We start from the raw sequence: 18,309 nt of genomic DNA on the forward strand, positions 1-18,309 counted from the left end.
GTTTTTAAGAAAACTTTACATTGTATAAATAGTATCTAAGTTGAAATCAGTGAAAGGATGTCTGAATTCTTAAAGAGGAGAGTTTTATTTGAGAGCTTTCAGAATTAAGTGAAGGGCGGGCTTGAAATATATTTATTGAGCCAGGGCAATGAATGTTTCTTGTTTTAGAAAGGAAAATTCATTCCTTTTGTTCGTCCAAGTTCTCATTGTAGACAACAGATTACACTGAAAATAATTGAATGGAAAAAATATAAGAATCTCAAATAATAAATCCCAGGAACCTAACACCCATGAAAATCTAAAAAACTATGTCTGAAAACCCAAACCGCTAATTAACTATTCTAATTCATGATTTCAAGCACGTCAAATCACGAAATACTAAAGTTAACTTCTCAAATAATAAACCCCAGGAACTTAACACCCACGAAAATCTAAAAAACTAGGTCTGAAAATCCAAACAGCTAATTAACTATTCTAATTCATGATTTCAGGCACGTCAAACCATGAAATATTAAAGTTAACTTCTCAAATAATAAACTCCAGGAAACAAACACCAACGAAAATCTAAAAAGCTAGGTCGGAAAACCCTAAACAGGTAATTAAATATTATAATTCATGATTTCAGACACGTAAAACCACAAAATACTAAAGTTAACTTCTCAAATAATAAACCCCAGGCGTCAAACATCCACGAAAATCTAAAAAACCTAGGTCTGAAAACCCTAAACAGCTAATTAAATATTCTAATTCATGATTTCAGGCAAGTAAAACCACAAAATACTAAAGTTAACTTCTCAAATAATAAACCCCAGGAGTCAAACACACACGAAAACCTAAAAAACCTAGGTCTGAAAATCCCCAAACAGCGAATTAAATATTCTAATTCATGATTTCAGGCACGTCAAATACGAAATACTAAAGTTAACTTCTCAAATAATAAATCCCAGGAACCTAACGCCCACGAAAATCTAAAAAAACTAGGTCTGAAAACCCAAACAGCTAATTAACTATTCTAATTCATGATTTCAGGCACGTAAAACCAAAAAATACTAAAGTTAACTTCTCAAATAATAAACCCCAGGAGTCAAACACACACGAATTGTTAGAGCCATAAAAATATCTGTCAAGGAGGTATCATTAGCAATAACCTACTTCTAATGAAGCATATCAAGTCACCTGTTTACCGGGTACTAAATAACTACCGTTTTTACTCCCCCTAGCATTATATTGGCTTACACTGAAAATAATTGAACGGAAAAAATATAAGAATCTCAAATAATGAATCTCATGAAACTAACACCCATGAAAATCTAAAAAAACTATGTCTGAAAACCAAAACAGCTAATTAAATATTCTAATTCATGATTTCAGGCATGTCAAATCATGAAATACTAAAGTTAACTTCTCAAATAATAAACCCCAGGAACTTAACACCCACGAAAATCTAAAAAACTAGGTCTGAAAACCCAAACAGCTAATTAACTATTCTAATTCATGATTTCAGGTACGTCAAACCATGAAATACTAAAGTTAACTTCTCAAATAATAAACTCCAGGAAACAAACACCAACGAAAATCTAAAAACCTAGGTCTGAAAACCCTAAACAGGTAATTAACTATTCTAATTCATGATTTCAGGCACGTAAAACCATAAAGTACTAAAGTTAACTTCTCAAATAGTAAACCCCAGGAGTCAATCATCCACGAAAATCTAAAAAACCTAGGTCTGAAAACCCTAAACAGCTAATTAAATATTCTAATTCATGATTTCAGGCACGTAAAACCATGAAATACTAAAGTTAACTTCTCAAATAATAAACTCCAGGAAACAAACACCAACAAAAATCTAAAAACCTAGGTCTGAAAACCCTAAACAGGTAATTAGCTATTCTAATTCATGATTTCAGGCACGTAAAACCACAAAATACTAAATTTAACTTGTCAAATAATAAAGCCCAGGAGTCAAACATCCATGAAAATCTGAAAAACCTAGGTCTGAAAACCCTAAATAGCTAATTAAATATTCTAATTCATGACTTCAGGCGCGTAAAACCACAAAATACTAAAGTTAACTTCTCAAATAATAAACCCCAGGAGTCAAACACACACGAAAACCTAAAAAACGTAGGTCTGAAAATACCCAAGAACCAAATTAAATATTCTAATTCATGATTTCGGGCACGTCAAATAAGAAAGACTAAAAGTTAAATTCTCAAATAATAAATCTCAGGAACCTAACGCCAACGAAAATCTAGAACAACTAGGTCTGAAAACCAAAACAGCTAATTAACTATTCTTATTCATGATTTCAGGCAAAAATACTGAAGTTAACTTCTCAAATAATAAACCCCTGGAGTCAAACACACACGAAAACCTAAGAAACCAATATCTGAAAATTCCCAAACAACAAATTAAATATTCTATTACATGATTTCAGGCACGTCAAATACGAAAGACTAAAAGTTAAATTTTCAAATAATAAATCTCAGGAACCTAACGCTCACGATAATCTAAAAAAACTAGGTCTGAAAACCAAAACAGTTAATTAACTATTCTAATTCATGATTTTAGGCACGTAAAACCACAAAATACTAAAGTTAACTTCTCAAATAATAAACCCAGGAGTCAAACATCTGTACCAGGAGTAAAAGGCAATATATTTAAAATACAAGATTCTTTCCTTCTAAAGATGATTCGGGCAGAAATTAAACGTCCCCTAATTGAGTTCAAATACCGCTTCCAAGAGTCTAAATTCTTAATCAGCAAAAAGAGAGATTGCATTTCTAGCTTCAGTAAAACAGCGACGCTAGTCGTTCGAATTTCACTAAGATAATTAGTAGCAAAAAAATATGCTACGTACAATACTTCTAAGAAAGTTTAAATGGCAAAAACCGTGTGAACGCCTGAATCCTCAGGAATATTTAAAAGAAATTATTGGACGAAAGACTTACATCCTTGGTCCACTTGAGCCAATGGCAAGCTAGTCCTTACAGCGCAGGACGAAAGAACTGCGTTTGGTAATGGGGTAGATGTGTTTTTTAATTTTTAATAATAAGTCAGATCTGAAACGATTAGTACGAAATTATTATATATTGGTCACCATTATTGTCATTGAAGTGACACGTTGCTGTACAACTAAGCATGTAAGTTCAATAAATCTATTGTCTTTCTTATCTGTGTTTATTTCATTTGTATGTCTGCGTCTAGTCTAATAGTGGGTAATTAGTTCGTAAGTCTCCAAGGTAAATGTTCCCAAAGGAATCTGATCTCCAGATTGCCTGAGAAGAAGAGGCCAGCTTTTTCCATCCCTGCAAATACCAAAAGTTGTCATCGCCACGGCTTAGAAGAATGTTTCTAACCCCTGCTAGCCTATAAGAATTCGTATCTCTTAAATCAGATCTGATTGTGCCATGGAAACAAAGCTTTGAGACGTCAAAACTTATAGTTCAATAAATCCGTAATTACTCACAAAACATTACATAACAAATGGCGCGAGTCGGAAATTGGAGAAAAACCTGCGAACTAGTTAGGCTGTGAAACTCTGTAATTTGAGTTTAATTGTTGGGAAAGATACAGACATATAAGAAAAGTGATTAGGCCTATTGCCGCTAAGCTACGATAGGAAACCCCTTATATCTCATAGGAGATAGTAGTATCCCCAAAATAGGTTAAGTAAAATTTTAAGTTGATATAAACGCAAAAAAATGGAAGAACTCAAGGAGTTATTAATGGGGCAGAAGTTAGTCACATAAAAAAGTAGAAAGAGAACAAAATCTATACCAGAGTACATTGGTCAGTCCGATCTAGACGAATTCGATACCGACGTGACCCAGTTTGCACAGTAAACCAAAATAGATGTTGGAGCGTTAAAAGATATGCTCCTACTACGATTAAGAGGCCAGGCATTAACCTTTCTAAAACACGTCGAACATACCATAGGCAATAACGCCAACTTGCCAATAAATACGGTTGATGACTTTTTAAAAGCATTCAAAGAGAGATTTATAGAAACCTGTTCAATAAATAAATTAAAACACGGAGTAGTAAACTTTGACTTTTCACAGAATATACGAGAATACCCGGATAATATACGCATTTCTGTAGAAGCAAAATACGGAAGTGGTTCTGGGCAACTGTATGAAAAAGTCATACTAAATACTTTTTTGCAAGGGGTACCCCCAAAACTATATAGAGTAGTAATATCCAAGAATATTCAGACGTTGGATCTTGCAGTCCAAGAGGTAGAGCGACTAATCGAAGTTGATAAAATGGTTGCTAATCATAGTAATGCAAAAATAAATAGCCTAGGTGACTCAAACGCGAACCTAATCTTCAAGGGCGATCAAGCATCCCCCAATTTCTTTTCAAGGGATAACTCCCCAGTAGCACAAAGAAACAAAACGCCAGAACCCGCTAGGCAGAAAACAGTACGTTTTCAGCCCATTAACCCTACAATAATAAGGTGCTATAACTGCAATCGTGTTGGCCACATAGCAAGAGAGTGCCACTATGTCCCCAATCCCATACCAAGAAATGCTGTCGGTAATACGCAAAATTACGATAACCATTTGTTCAGAAGAACAAATTTTAGCACCGGTCGTGCAATAGGATATAGCCAGGGGGGATTGCGCCAATCAGCACCATATAATGTGTACCAACCAAATTTGTAAAACCCTCTCCCCAGAAGGCAACTTAATTACCGGTTTGAAAACCCAAATACTCAACAAGGTCAATATAATTTGAGAATGCAATACAAAAATACTGAAAATTTGCCGATGAGAAATGAAAACTTTACAAGCCAACGGCACTGGCAGTCAGCGCCAGCAAACGGCACTGACACCAGACATCCACGTTACCATAATAATACAAGGCGAAGACAGGCAGACGTAAATCATTTAAATATGCCTACGGAACCTAATACGTCTGAATATCTCTTACAGGCATCGACAAATGAAATAAATCCTACGGGAAACGCTTCAGGCCCCTCAGAAACATGAATTGGACCCAGAGGGTGCCAGGAATATTTAATAGGTCCAAGACAATATTAGTGCCTTCTTGTAATTATATTATTAAGAAGTTAACTATATTTAATGATTTTTGTGTAGAAAATGTTTATTTTAAAGTTTTGATTGACTCAAGTGCAACAATTAGTATCATAAACTCTTGCGTATTCAATATGTTGTCTCTTCCCATTAAACGACAGAGGAACCCTAATAATTCCAATTTAACAAGCGTGACAGGTCATAAATTAAATGCAATAGGGTCAATTTGCCTAAACTTAAAAAGAGACAATAGAACGTTCATGACAAATTTTATTATGTGTGATAATTTCCCATATGAAGCTATTATAGGGGCAAATTTTCTAAGATCTAATAGAATACTATTAGACGTAGCCAACGAGAAACTTGTCTACCCAGCTAAGGTAGGGGAAGAAATTCCCACCTTAAGAAATCGTAACAGAGGCTACGAAGATAACATAACAGTAAACAAAATTTCTAGTGGTATAATGTCGAAGTATGATGAACCTCATGTCTCGCAAAGACAGGGCATAATTGGAAATTTGTTCAATTACCCTGAGAGATATTGCAGAAATGAAGTAAATTTAAACAATAAAAGTAGTGAACCTGCGAAAATAAAAATAGGAGATATGCGACAGTACAGGTCAAACGAAATTAAGAAAATAGTGGAATTGTGGAAAAACATAGTAAAACCCAACGTGACGCCGCAAGATGCCGCAATGGCACAGCATAGCGCCAGTATGAATCTAATAAACAATGAAAATGAAGAGAAATAGTACGGATGTGCGATAAGGAAAACAAAAGTCCCTCCCAAAACGATGCAAAAAATTCAAATGTCACAGATGATCGAACCAGTTATTAGCAAATCAGAAATATGGTTTGCGACACCGTCTGAAATACCCGAAAATCTGTTATGTGAGGAACAGATTATATCTTTTGACAAAGGGGAAGGTTTTATTTGGGTAACCAATAATATAGAAAACGATACAATTACAATTAAAAAGGGGACGTGTTTAGTCCAAATCCAGGTTTTAACGGAAAATGATTTAAATACATGGGAAAATTCTAAAAGAAACCTAGTTAACGGTATCAAAACTTCAAATAACGAATATCCTTTAACTAAATCACAATTTTTAAACAAATTTAATATGGATCATATTACGGACTTGGACCTTAAGAAAAAATTATGCGAATTATTATGTATTTTTAAGGATGTATTCTCTGCATCTGAAGATGACATTGGGTTAATTCCATTTTACTAACATTAAATTTTGACGACTGGTAATCCCGTAGCAAAACAGCAATATCGTGTGCCATATAATCACAAAAAGTGGTTCAAAAATGAAATTAAAGAATTAGAAAAAAACGAAATTATACCCCCATGTATCAGTCCATACAGTGCACCAGTGATTTTATTAACAAAAAAGAATGGAAATCTTAGACTCGTAGTAGATTATAGAGCCCTCAACAAACAAGTAGTTAGCGATAAATTTCCTCCACCAAGAATAGATGAAATTCTTGACTCAATTTCAAGCAAAAACAAAATGTTTACCTCTTTGGACCTTACCCAAGGCTCCCGCCAAGTGAAAGTAGCAGAAAAGATTGTCCATAAAACTTAATTTTCAGCTTCCAAATATGGTTCTTATGAATACTTGAGAGTACCATTAGGGCATAAAACCAGTTCACGCGCGCTATGCAGATCCCTTTTGTACCTGTTAAGAGGATTAAAGAATATAATTCATTTTGTAGATGATATTATATGTGTGGGTGAAAACACTGAACAACACTTAGCAACATTAGCTAAGGTGTTCGAGAAGTTCAGGCAAGGCAATTTAAAACGCCGGCCTGAGAAAGTAAATTTATTTCAACCTAAGATTAAATTTTTAGGAGTAGTAGTAACCCAGGGAGAAATATCCCCAGACCCTGATAAAATAAAATGTGTTGAAAACCTCAAGCCCCCAGGAACTATGAAAGAATTAAGGGGAATTTTAGGACTTACTGGCTACTTTAGAAAATTCGTACGCAATTATTCCCAAGTTGCGAAACCCCTCACGGAATTAACCAAAGAGCATTCCCATATTGTTACCTGGTTCCAGGGAGCTAAAATTTCCCTAGACCGTCTCAAAAAGGTGGTCACTTCTGAACAAATTTTATCACTCCCTGATTTTAAAAACGAGAAATTCATCATTACCACTGATGCTAGGTTAAAAAGCATTGGCGCCTTCCTGTCGCAAAATATCCAGGTAAAAAACCCTAGCCCTCCAGAGGGAATGCCTGAACAAATAGAAAAAGTTATTTTCTATTCAAGTAAAACTTTATCAAAGGGCGAAAGCAGCTATTCCGCCACAAACTTAGAATTGTTATCTATTATCTACCACTCGGACAAATTTAGACATTATTTAATTGGTAGAAAATTTATATTACGATCAGACCATAAAAGCTTGCAGTACCTGCGCACATTTAAAAACCCCACGGGCATTCTAGCTAGATGGATTATGAAAATTCAAGACCTAGATTATGAATTTGAACATTTAAAGGAAAAACAAAACGCAGCTTGCGACTTTTAAGTAGATACCCAGAAAATATTCCATCGGAAGCTGAAGAAAATGAAGTTGACGCCATAATTGCTAAGAGCAATCATGGATGTAAGAAAAACAAAGTCAAAGACGCAGTAAAAGAAAATAAGATTAACTATTGTCCCTTATCTTTGGAAAATATAAAAAGAAAGCAAAAAAAGGACGAAATGTGTGTAGCACTAATTGATTATTTATTGAATGAAGAGGCTTTATTGGATAAATTCAAAACTCTTAGAAAAGAGATAGACAATTTTTACTACGACTTTGATGAAAAAATACTGTTTAGAATTGTGACTGCGGAGACAAATAGAAACCAAACCTCAATAATACCTGTGTTACCACAAAACTTGGTAGGGCCAGCGTTTGAATATTTTCATTCGGACAAAGGTGGACATTTAGGAGTTATGCAAACGTTCCATAAGTTAAAACAATACTTTTACGCACAATCTGCACTGACAAAACTAAAAGAATTTGTAAGTACATGCGAAGCATGCAACTTGAGAAAAATCCCCCCAACTTATCCAAATCCTCCAATGGGAAGGGTCCCGGTAGTAAAGTACCCCTTCGATATTATCTCATTTGACCTATACGGTACAAGTGGAGGCTTACCTGTTTCTAGCAGAGGCCATACTTGTATTCTTTCGGTTGTAGATCATTTTTCCGGATTTACTTTTGCAAAAGCATTAAAAAATCAAGGTGCTTATGCCACAAGTAAGGCATTAGAAAAGTTGTTTTTACAATTTGGCATTCCTAATAAAATTTTGAGTGACAACGGGAGCAATTTTGTTGCAAAAGTAACAAAAGATTTAATGAGTTTCCTTAACATAGAGAAAATGGTTACAGCGCCGTACCATCCACAAGCTAATGGAAAAATTTAAAACAGGCATAAAATATTTTCGAACTTTCTATGTTTTTATACGAAAGACAATAGGAGCGACTGGGATAAATTCTTACCTTATTTAACTAACGTAATCAAAACTTCTTATTCCAAAACAACCAGATAAAATCCATTTTTTTTACTTTTTGTTCGATATTTTAGAATTACGTTTTATTTTTTTTTCGAGTACCGAATGTTTTATCAAAACTAATAAGATTACAAAAGATAATTTATAAATAGAACGAGGAAAACATATAAGATAGGGAGTATAGAACTGTACACACGTAAAATAAGCACGGAACATAGAACAAAAAAAAAAATTAAGTAGACCATAAATTTAAAAATAGGAGATTTCGTTTACCCAAAGAAAAAATCGACAACGGAAGGAAAAAAAACTCTAAGGAGTCGGTACTAGGCCTATCAGAGTTATCAAGAAGCGATATACCGAATAGTCCTTTAATTTGTAAAACCTAGATCGCGGAAGAATATCTGATGTACCGTACATTTAAATAAAAAGATACAACTACTCAAAGAGATAGATACCCAAGCCCTCGTCTACTAATCCGCAGGGCTCGGAAAACGAATCTCCTAGGTCCAGATTAGCAGAGCTAAAACTATTTAATTTCCAGCATGAACATTTTGAGAATGAAAGCGATCCGTAAAATTTAGAAGAATTTTTAACAATAGAAGATATAGTTATTCCAGAGAAAAAATACCTAGCACCAGTAAGAATAAGAACGCCAAAAAATCCAAAAAGTTATTCATCGGCGAGCGCAGGAGATTTAGATTATACAATATCTCCAAAAACACAATTTTTCCCCGATAGAATTTCGACCCCATGTCCCCCAAAAAGATTTCCAGACGATGTGGTTTCCCCTGCAACACCGATAGAAAGGCCACTGTCTTGATAGGAAGAATTAAACAGAGCTGTAGAAACCGCCCATATTACTGTAAAGAAAACTCCTCTCAAAGATTTAATTAAAAAAACACTTCGAAAAGCTATGGATTTAATTAATTTCCCCATAAAAAAGAGTCAAAGTACATTGCCCGAGATTAAAACTCCCAAGGATGACCAGCAAGGTCAACATCATGATATAACTGTGTCCAAGGTCAAACCTAAAAAGTGGACTTCATGGAGGGAAATCTTTGTGCAAAGAATGCCCCATCTCCGTGAAGACATGATCTTCCAACAATGGATGAACTCCACAAAAACTACTAATTCCTCCCAAAGCTCTCAAGAATCTTTCAAATCCCCCGAGTTGAGGACTCAAAACGAGGGCTTAGGGACTAAACCTTCTACTTCCAGAGGAGTAGAAATTTACGAAGGAAGGGTAGGTGATACGTCAAAAAGTGCCACCTCTAAAGTTCTAATCCGGATTCGTCGAAACCAGTTCCGAAGAGTCTGAAGGCGAATCAGACCATATATTAGTTAAAGAAATAGGGAAATCAAGGCCGATCTCAGCATGCACACACGGGAAACAAACGATATTAAAAGGGCAAGAATTTTTGAAAAAAAAGCAGAAAAAGTTTGAACTTATGTCGCTAGACAGACCTAAAAAGAAAAAACGAAAAGAAACATAGGATAAAATCACAACACAGTCAAGCTGAACGGTTAAAAAACCTGACAGATGGAAATATCCCTAATTAATGTAAAGAAAAATTTCAAATCCCTTATGAAAATCAACTTGTGATCCACCATAATAAATGTAACAATGTGCAATAAAGTTAACCAAGTAAATATCAACGAAAAAAAAAAATATAAAATACGAGTGATGTCAAAACATTGGTGATAAGAGAGAAAGGCCCAAAGTAGGAAGCTCGTGGTCGACTGAGAACGACAAGTGGTGTTGGACCACGTTTTGTGGGAAGCCTGGGGAGGAACTCAAGGCCCATGATTGTTTTTTTGTAATTTTTTGTGTAAACAATCTTAGAAAGGAATATTTCTCAGTCCTTCAAGTGTAAGAAATTAGTAATTTTTAACAAACAGGGCCAGTCAAAGAAATACTTAAAGGTTGAATAGAAACTTCACTGAGCTAAGTTTTCGTTTTTGGATCTGAATGCTTTGAAAGAGAAACAGAGAGTTTACTTTCTTATAGCTCCGAGGCGAAAAAAAAAGAAAAAAAAAGAGAAAAGCGTTTTAATTTCATTAGTTTATATCTATGACGTATACAATAACAGAGAGATCACTGTTCTATAGTTCGGTGACAAAAATGTTCTTTAATTTCATTGGTTTATCTATGACATATATTGTGCTCTAATTTTTGTGACATATTTTCGCAAGTTAGTCAAGTTATATCTTACCTATACTGACTCAGGTCTTCCTCGGATTTTCCATGAAAAATCGACCGATGCCCTAACCAAGATGGATATTATCCAAAACAAGAAATTATCAGTACGAAAGCGTCTAATTATATGAAATATTTTGTCTTAGTGCAGATTATAATTATTTTATTTTATATGACATAAATATATCATATTTATCTATTTAGTTCTGAAGGATTTGCTCAAACAATAGCCTTCTAAAAAGATATTGATGTCATTTCTTCATTACGCTTATATTCTTTGCCAAGCATCAACTGGAATCTACGCGGGCAAGCTTGGAATCCTGCATCTAATGACCTTATTCGAAAGGCGAATAAGAGGCACAAATGTTGACTTGTAATTACGGAAAAATCCTGAGACTATAAGGCGAAAACCAAGAGAAGAACACGGGGAAACAGCAGCAGAACCTCTGCATTTCAGCCGTTAAGCCCGGAACCCCATGAGAACGTCTAAGCCAAGAAATAGGGAAGACATCAGAAAACGAGTGGGTATTGAGGTCACCATTCGTCCTTGTTATGTCTTGTTCCCTCATTGTAGTATCGTTTACGTAAAACCGTGTGGTTATGACGCTGCAACATGCGTTTCTTAAACAGCACGGATGTGCGTGAACAATGCAGGCATGGAATAAGTTGTAAAATTAGACCTCAAAAATTAAGCATGTAGCATAAACTCTGTTTAAATGATTATTTTAAACCTAATTAACTAAGTGTTGAAAGAAGTTAAAATAAAGTGTATGTAGTAGTATATATTAGAAAGTATAATATGAGACCATACTTAAAGTTGTAGAATTAATATTTTATAAGAAACTTCTATGTATTGAACTTCCCAATGGGAACAATTATAACCCAATTAATGCGTGAATTATTGTATGCGTATTTACTTTAAAGAACGTGTGATTCTTCCTCGCTGTTTTTATTACAGGAAAGTAAATGGACACATTGGTCATTGAGTATTACAATGAGCTGCCCAGTACAGATACAACCCAGTAGCATCTATTTTCATCATATCTCAACCAACGAAGAGTACTCACAATAGACTCCAGGCAATTTTCATCCCAGCTTCGTCTACGAAAACAACAGTTACCTTCGATCGTCGTTTCTTCGACTATGAACCATATTACGTATCAGGTAACACTATATTTGAACCTCAGTATCAAGTGCTTTAACGAACTATATAATCACATAAACGCTGAGAAACCCATCGGTCAGTACAAGATACAAATACGTAGATATCGCCTTTGATACTCACTAAGGACCCCAGAACAATTTGACAGTATAGTGATGATATTTGAAGCTAAATGATATTTAACGACATTTGAAGTTAAATAATATTTAAATTTGAAGATATTTGAATCTGAAATAAAGACAATTTGAAATTTAATTCTGAGAACCCCATCGATCAGAACAAGATAAACGATATTTAACGATATTTGAAGTTAAATGATACTTAAAGACATTTGAAGATATTTGAAACTGAAGTTAGAGACAATTTGAAGTTTAATTCTGAGAACCCCATCGAGCAGTACAAGATAAACGATATTTGAAGTCAAATGATATTTGAAGATGTTTGAAGTTGAATATAAAGACAATATATTAAGAGAGTCACCATAGTATGACGACAACCCGTTTAAAAAGGCACAAATGAACAATTTTACGCGAGAATACATCCTCTATGTGCCTCAAAAATCCTAAAAATGATATGCTGAGAAGAAAAACACCAACACCTGTAGTGGGAAGAATTATTTCCCAGTTGACTATTAGAACGATATTCAACGGTCATTTCCCAGTTGACTATTAGGGAGAACTTACCGTGTAAAGACAACTAGACTCGAACTGTTCAATGAAGAAACCATAACGTAAATGCTTCAAAATTTTTGCCAAGACAAAAAGAGTGAAGGACAATAATTTACAACAGAAGGGTGTAGTACACTAAGGACACGAAAGGTGATGAATAGATATGAAGCTACGTGTGTTACTTCCTAATAACTTTGACAATTCAAAAAATCCCAATAGTGAAAGTGTTTTAATGTTATCAGTGAATATGATGAACCCAATATTGTATGTTATAAATACTTCATGTATGTACCACAAGTAGAATTAGGTGTAATATTATCATGTTATTCACTTAACGTAGCGTAGATAGTATGTAGTACGTCATATAGACAGGAAAAAAAAAAAAACTAATGCAAAAGTAGAATAGCCCCAACTTTGTTGGAAATGTAAAAGTAATCAGTGCTAGATATAGAAAAAAAAATCCTTAGCATAGTAGCTAACCTAGAACCATAAATAATCTTAGTCCGGTAGATGTATTTTAGATAGGGATGTAGAATAAAATAAGAAAAATAATTGAAAAATTTTAAGCACTCCTAATAAGCAGTCACTAATGACGGGACGTCATTAATTGATGGGAAGGGTGATGTGTACCAGGAGTAAAAGGCGATATATTTAAAATACAAGATTCTTTCCTTCTAAAGATGATTCGGGCAGAAATTAAACGTCCCCTAATTGAGTTCAAATACCGCTTCCAAGAGTCTAAATTCTTAATCAGCAAAAAGAGAGACTGCATTTCTAGCTTCAGTCAAACAGCGACGATAGTTGTTCGAATTTCGCTAAGATAATTAGTAGCAAAAAAATATGCTACGTACAATACTTCTAAGAAAGTTTAAATGGCAAAAACCGTGTGAACGCCTGAATCATCAGGAATATTTAAAAGAAATTATTGGACGAAAGACTTACATCCTTGGTCCACTTGAGCCAATGGCAAGCTAGTCCTTACAGCGCAGGACGAAAGAACTGCGTTTGGAAGTGGGGTAGATGTGTTTTTTAATTTTTAATCATAAGTCAGATCTGAAACGATTAGTACGAAATTATTATATATTGGTCACCATTATTGTCATTGAAGTGACCCGTTGCTGTACGACTAAGCATGTAAGTTCAATAAATCTATTGTCTTTCTTATCTGTGTTTATTTCATTTGTATGTCTGCGTCTAGTCCAATAGTGGATAATTAGTTCGTAAGTCTCCAAGGTAAATGCTCCCAAAGGAATCTGATCTCCAGATAGCCCGAGAAGAAGAGGCCACCTTTTTTCATCCCTGCAAACACCAAAAGTTGTCATCGCCACGGCTTAGAAGAATGTTTCTAACCCCTGCTAGCCTATAAGAATTCGTATCTCTTAAATCAGATCTGATTGTGCCATGGAAACAAAGCTTTGAGACGTCAAAACTTATAGTTCAATAAACCTTAATTACTAATAAAACATTACATAACACATCCACGAAAATCTAAAAAACCTAGGTCTGAAAACCCCTAAACAGCTAATTAAATATTCTAATTCATGATTTCAGGCGCGTAAAACCACAAAATACTAGAGTTAACTTCTCAAATAATAAACCCAAGGAGTCAAACAAACACGAAAACCTAAAAAACCTAGGTCAGAAAATCCCCAAACAGTCAATTAAATATTCTAATTCATGATTTCAGGCATGTCAAATTATGGCTCACTGAGCCGTTCAAAATTCAGCCTATAAAAAGTCGGCCTAGTTTGTTTCTAAGCTGTTTGAAGAATTTCTTATTCTTAGTCGTTTCTGTTCTTTTCTGGTTTTAATCTGCATTGAGCGAGCCTTGTTTGATGCATTTAAAGTATTAGCGGTATTTTGTATCTTTCCATATCCTTTTTCGGTAGCTGGTATTTACCCCACCCCCAGAAAAAAACAGGCCCGAGGCAAATAATCCCCATGGAAAATATCCCTGAGAAAAGACATGGAAAAATACCCCCTCCCCCCCCCCGAACGATATCGCATCCTTTTGAATCTGAGAAAAGAAGAATTAGGGCTCACTGAGCCGTTCAAAATTCAGCCTATAAAAGTCGGCCTAGTTTGTTTCTAAGCTGTTTGAAGAAAATCCCCCCTAATACTAAACGTTGAAAATGTGAATATTTAGCCAAACATCGAAGCATTGATCTAAGCTATGGTTTTTTTTCAGTTATCCAATAAATAAAAACATGTTTTTAGTCGCACCCTTTTGAATCTGTGAAACCATTGGAAACTAAACTGCTAACGCTAACGAACTTGAGTTAGCTTAATGCAAATGAGATATCATTTTGATATCTCTAATAGTGTATGCGATACTGGGCTTTATTCAAATCACGTATCCAGTTATCAAAAAATATTTAAATATATTAAGTTATAGGCAATACTGGTTTAGAAAAACTAGAATAGTGACATAATTTCACTTTATCGACCCTCAAATTCCATTATGTGAGAGGATACTATTCCGATTCCTCCTCTCACTCTCTTTGAAAAGGTGTAATGCCCTGTAGAAGTATTACCTATATGCATGGGGATAGTCACTCTCTTTGAAAAGGTGAAGAGCTTCTATAGAATAATGTAGAAATTTGAAACTTGAATATATAAAAAAAAAAATAATCTAGAGTTGTCTATTCAAAGGAAGATATTTTCTCGGGGAATGCTTGTCGATATAATGAAAACTGATTCTCCATCATTAGACTATTGTATGAAGCTTCTACGTCGTGGTCCAAATGCATATCCACAATATCATTTTGCATATCAATGTAAATGATTGCAAAAATATTGATACTAGTAGATTGAATGAACTATTCAAACTGTAGAAAATTCCAATCTGAAACCTGAATATATACAAAAAAATAATTGAATATATTGGCAGCTAAAAAAGACGCACCGGTTTTTCTGACACGGATTTACCCTAAAAAAAACATGTATATCATGAAATAGAAATCTAGTCTACGTAACCAGAAACTTGTCTGCTTGGCCCAGAAACATGTCTGGTTGGCCCGGCAACTTGTCTGGTAGGTTTTGTATAATTCCATATTCAATTGACAACAATAGCAATAATCAGTCTGCTAATCTGTCTTGGAAAGCTGCCAGGGAACGTAAAGTGGGCAAATTCAATAGATACTTACTACTGTTTACGTATAGTATTTATTATTTGGGAAGCATCATACATTTTTTGGAAGGGGGGATCTTCGGATTGAGGTAGGTTTCCATGGGGATAATTTCCCTTTTGGAAAAAATTTCGCTTTTTTTGTCCCAATTTTGTAAGAACGACTCCTGAAACACAAGGGTCGTTTAATTAATATAGGAAGTTTTTTAGAAGTGCTAGAAACCTTACCGTGAAGAGGAAGGTATTGAGGAGGGGGGGGGGGAAAACCCTTCATATACGGAATTATTTATGTTCGTTTTGAGTTTTAATGTGTCCCTTACTTTCATTTGAAAAAGCTTTTTTTTAATTTAATCGGAACTGGCCTTTCGGACCAGTAGATCAAAGGTGTCCACTGGAGACTGAATTTGTATCATAATAATTGAACCCTGTCTCTCCTTGGTCTCTTGAAAAGAAAATAGGAAAAAAAAAGAAGAAAGAATGTCTTCCATCTTATTTGTGCCTTAGTTTTATTGCATCTTCTTTTCAGGTTCATTTTTCAGATGAAAGGAAAACCAGCCTTTTCTGACGTACATAATCTTTTTACAAAGGCGTCGGCTGTTAGCCTGAGAGACCTAGGAAAGTGAATATATCCCATTTTACTGAAATATACTTCATGTTTTTGCTAGTGAATAATTATTTATTTAGCATGCATTGTTTATTTGAAAGATTAAAAAGGGAAATCGAATCTCTATCACCAGAAGTAAGATTATAAATATAGTAAATTATACAACACTAGTATAGGAAACTCGATGAAAGTAACTGAAAATCAAACAGCAGGCCTTGAAAATTGAACAACGGTAGTAAGGAAAATCTAATGAAAGAACTGGGAATCTAACACACAAGATTTTGTCAACCCTGGAGGCATAGTTATTTGACTTTGTTGCCCTCCGATCACTTTTGACTCTTAAAAAGGAAACTAGAACTACCGGTTTCAAATCGAATGAACATCCTCCCAATTTTATGCCATCACCTCTTCCATAAAACCCTTGTATGTCAAAAATGGGCAGCTTGTAACTGTTGCTCCCTTACAGTGGGTTTTTTCACCCCCAGAGGCATAGATAATTCACTGTTGGAACGTTTTGAACAAAATGTGCAAATAATACACAAGTACCGGAATTTTTCATGGAGAGAGAGAGCCGGATTTCCCGGTAATATTTAAAAAAGATCATAAATTAAATTTAAAAAAGCAAGTTTTTTCAACTGAAAGTGAGGAGCAACATCAAACTTTAAAACGAACTGAAATTATTACATATATGAAAGGGGTTGTCTCCTCCTCAAGACCTCGCTCTTTACGTTAAAGTTCTTTTTTATTGAATTTTAAAACAAAGCTTATTGTTCGAATTAAACAGCCATTGTGTTTCAGGAAACGTTCTTAAAGAAATTGGATAAAAAGTCAAAACTCTAGCGTAAAGAGCAAGGTCTTGTGGAAGGGGCAACTCCTTTCATATACGTTATAATTTCTTTGTTTCAGTTGAAAAAACTTGCTTTTTTTTAATTTAATTTCTGATCGTTTTTAAGTAATACCGGGAAATCCAGCTCTCCATGAAAAATTCCGATACTTATGTGTTATACGCCACTCACTCAAGTTTACGCTGTGTAAATCTCGAGAAGATACCGGTTTATTCGTTACTTTAGAGACAAATTTGGGCTATATATTTACACAATAGGGGGGGGGGGATGAAGTAGGTTCAGTTATTCTGCATATTATGAAGTGAGAATTGTTTTCTGACTTCAAACTGTCCAAATACTTTACCCCCCCCTCCTTTGTGTGCAAATATATAGCCCAAGTTATATATTTCCCATCTATTATGTCACTTGTCTTTGTCTTGTCTCGTGCTAACCTGAAAGAAACTAACCGAAGAAACCGGTTTGTTCTGGAGTTTTACATAGAGTAAACTTGAGTGAGTGGCGTATAATACACAAGAACCAAAACTCCTTCCCCCTACGGAAAATGGAAAAATAAAACTTAAATTAAATTCACAAATTCGGAAAGCCTTATTTTTCATGGGAGGGTATTTTCCGGCGGGAGGGGGGGGGTATTTTCTGAGGGGGGATATTTTTCGGCCGGGGGGGGGGGATAAACGCCGGCCACCACATCCTCTGGACAATATTTGTAGGCATAGTGGGTTCCGATTTAGTTCAATACAGTTTCAAAGTTCTCGAAAAATTTTGCCCTAATAGCCTTAACAGTAGTAGTAATGATACCAGCAGTAATAGAAGTAGCAGTAGTAGTAGTAGCAGTTAAATTAATAGTAGTAGCCTTAGCTTTTGTAGCAGTAGAAGTAGTAATAGTAGTAGTAGTATTGAGTAGAAGCATTAGCAATATTGTCTTTTGGTTAGTTCAATATCCCCCACAACGAGTCCTGTAAGTTTCAACTTATCACACCAAACTGGTCCTAACATATTGCTTATACACCCTTTTGACAACCTGCATACAGACGACGTGTTGTGATTCATCTCACCATCCCCCTTGAAATATCTTGAAAAATTCACCTTCATACCCTTAGGCATAGTTGTAATAGTAGTCACAGTAGTAGTATTAGTATTACCACTAGTA

The 18,309-nt window shown here is 34.9% G+C and overlaps 1 protein-coding gene across 1 annotated transcript in view; it reads left to right on the forward strand.

Moving 5' to 3' along the window:
- The window catches only part of LOC148946910 (CYFIP-related Rac1 interactor B), a 112,501-nt gene that overhangs the window by 74,659 nt on the left and 19,533 nt on the right, over positions 1 to 18,309 (forward strand). The gene's annotated exons all lie outside the window — the stretch shown is intronic.

The sequence above is a fragment of the Artemia sp. Qi Xiang Cuo genome, chromosome 11, assembly GCF_049724085.1.
Source record: "Artemia sp. Qi Xiang Cuo chromosome 11, ASM4972408v1, whole genome shotgun sequence".
In the NCBI taxonomy this organism is placed as follows: Eukaryota; Metazoa; Arthropoda; class Branchiopoda; order Anostraca; family Artemiidae; genus Artemia; species Artemia sp. Qi Xiang Cuo.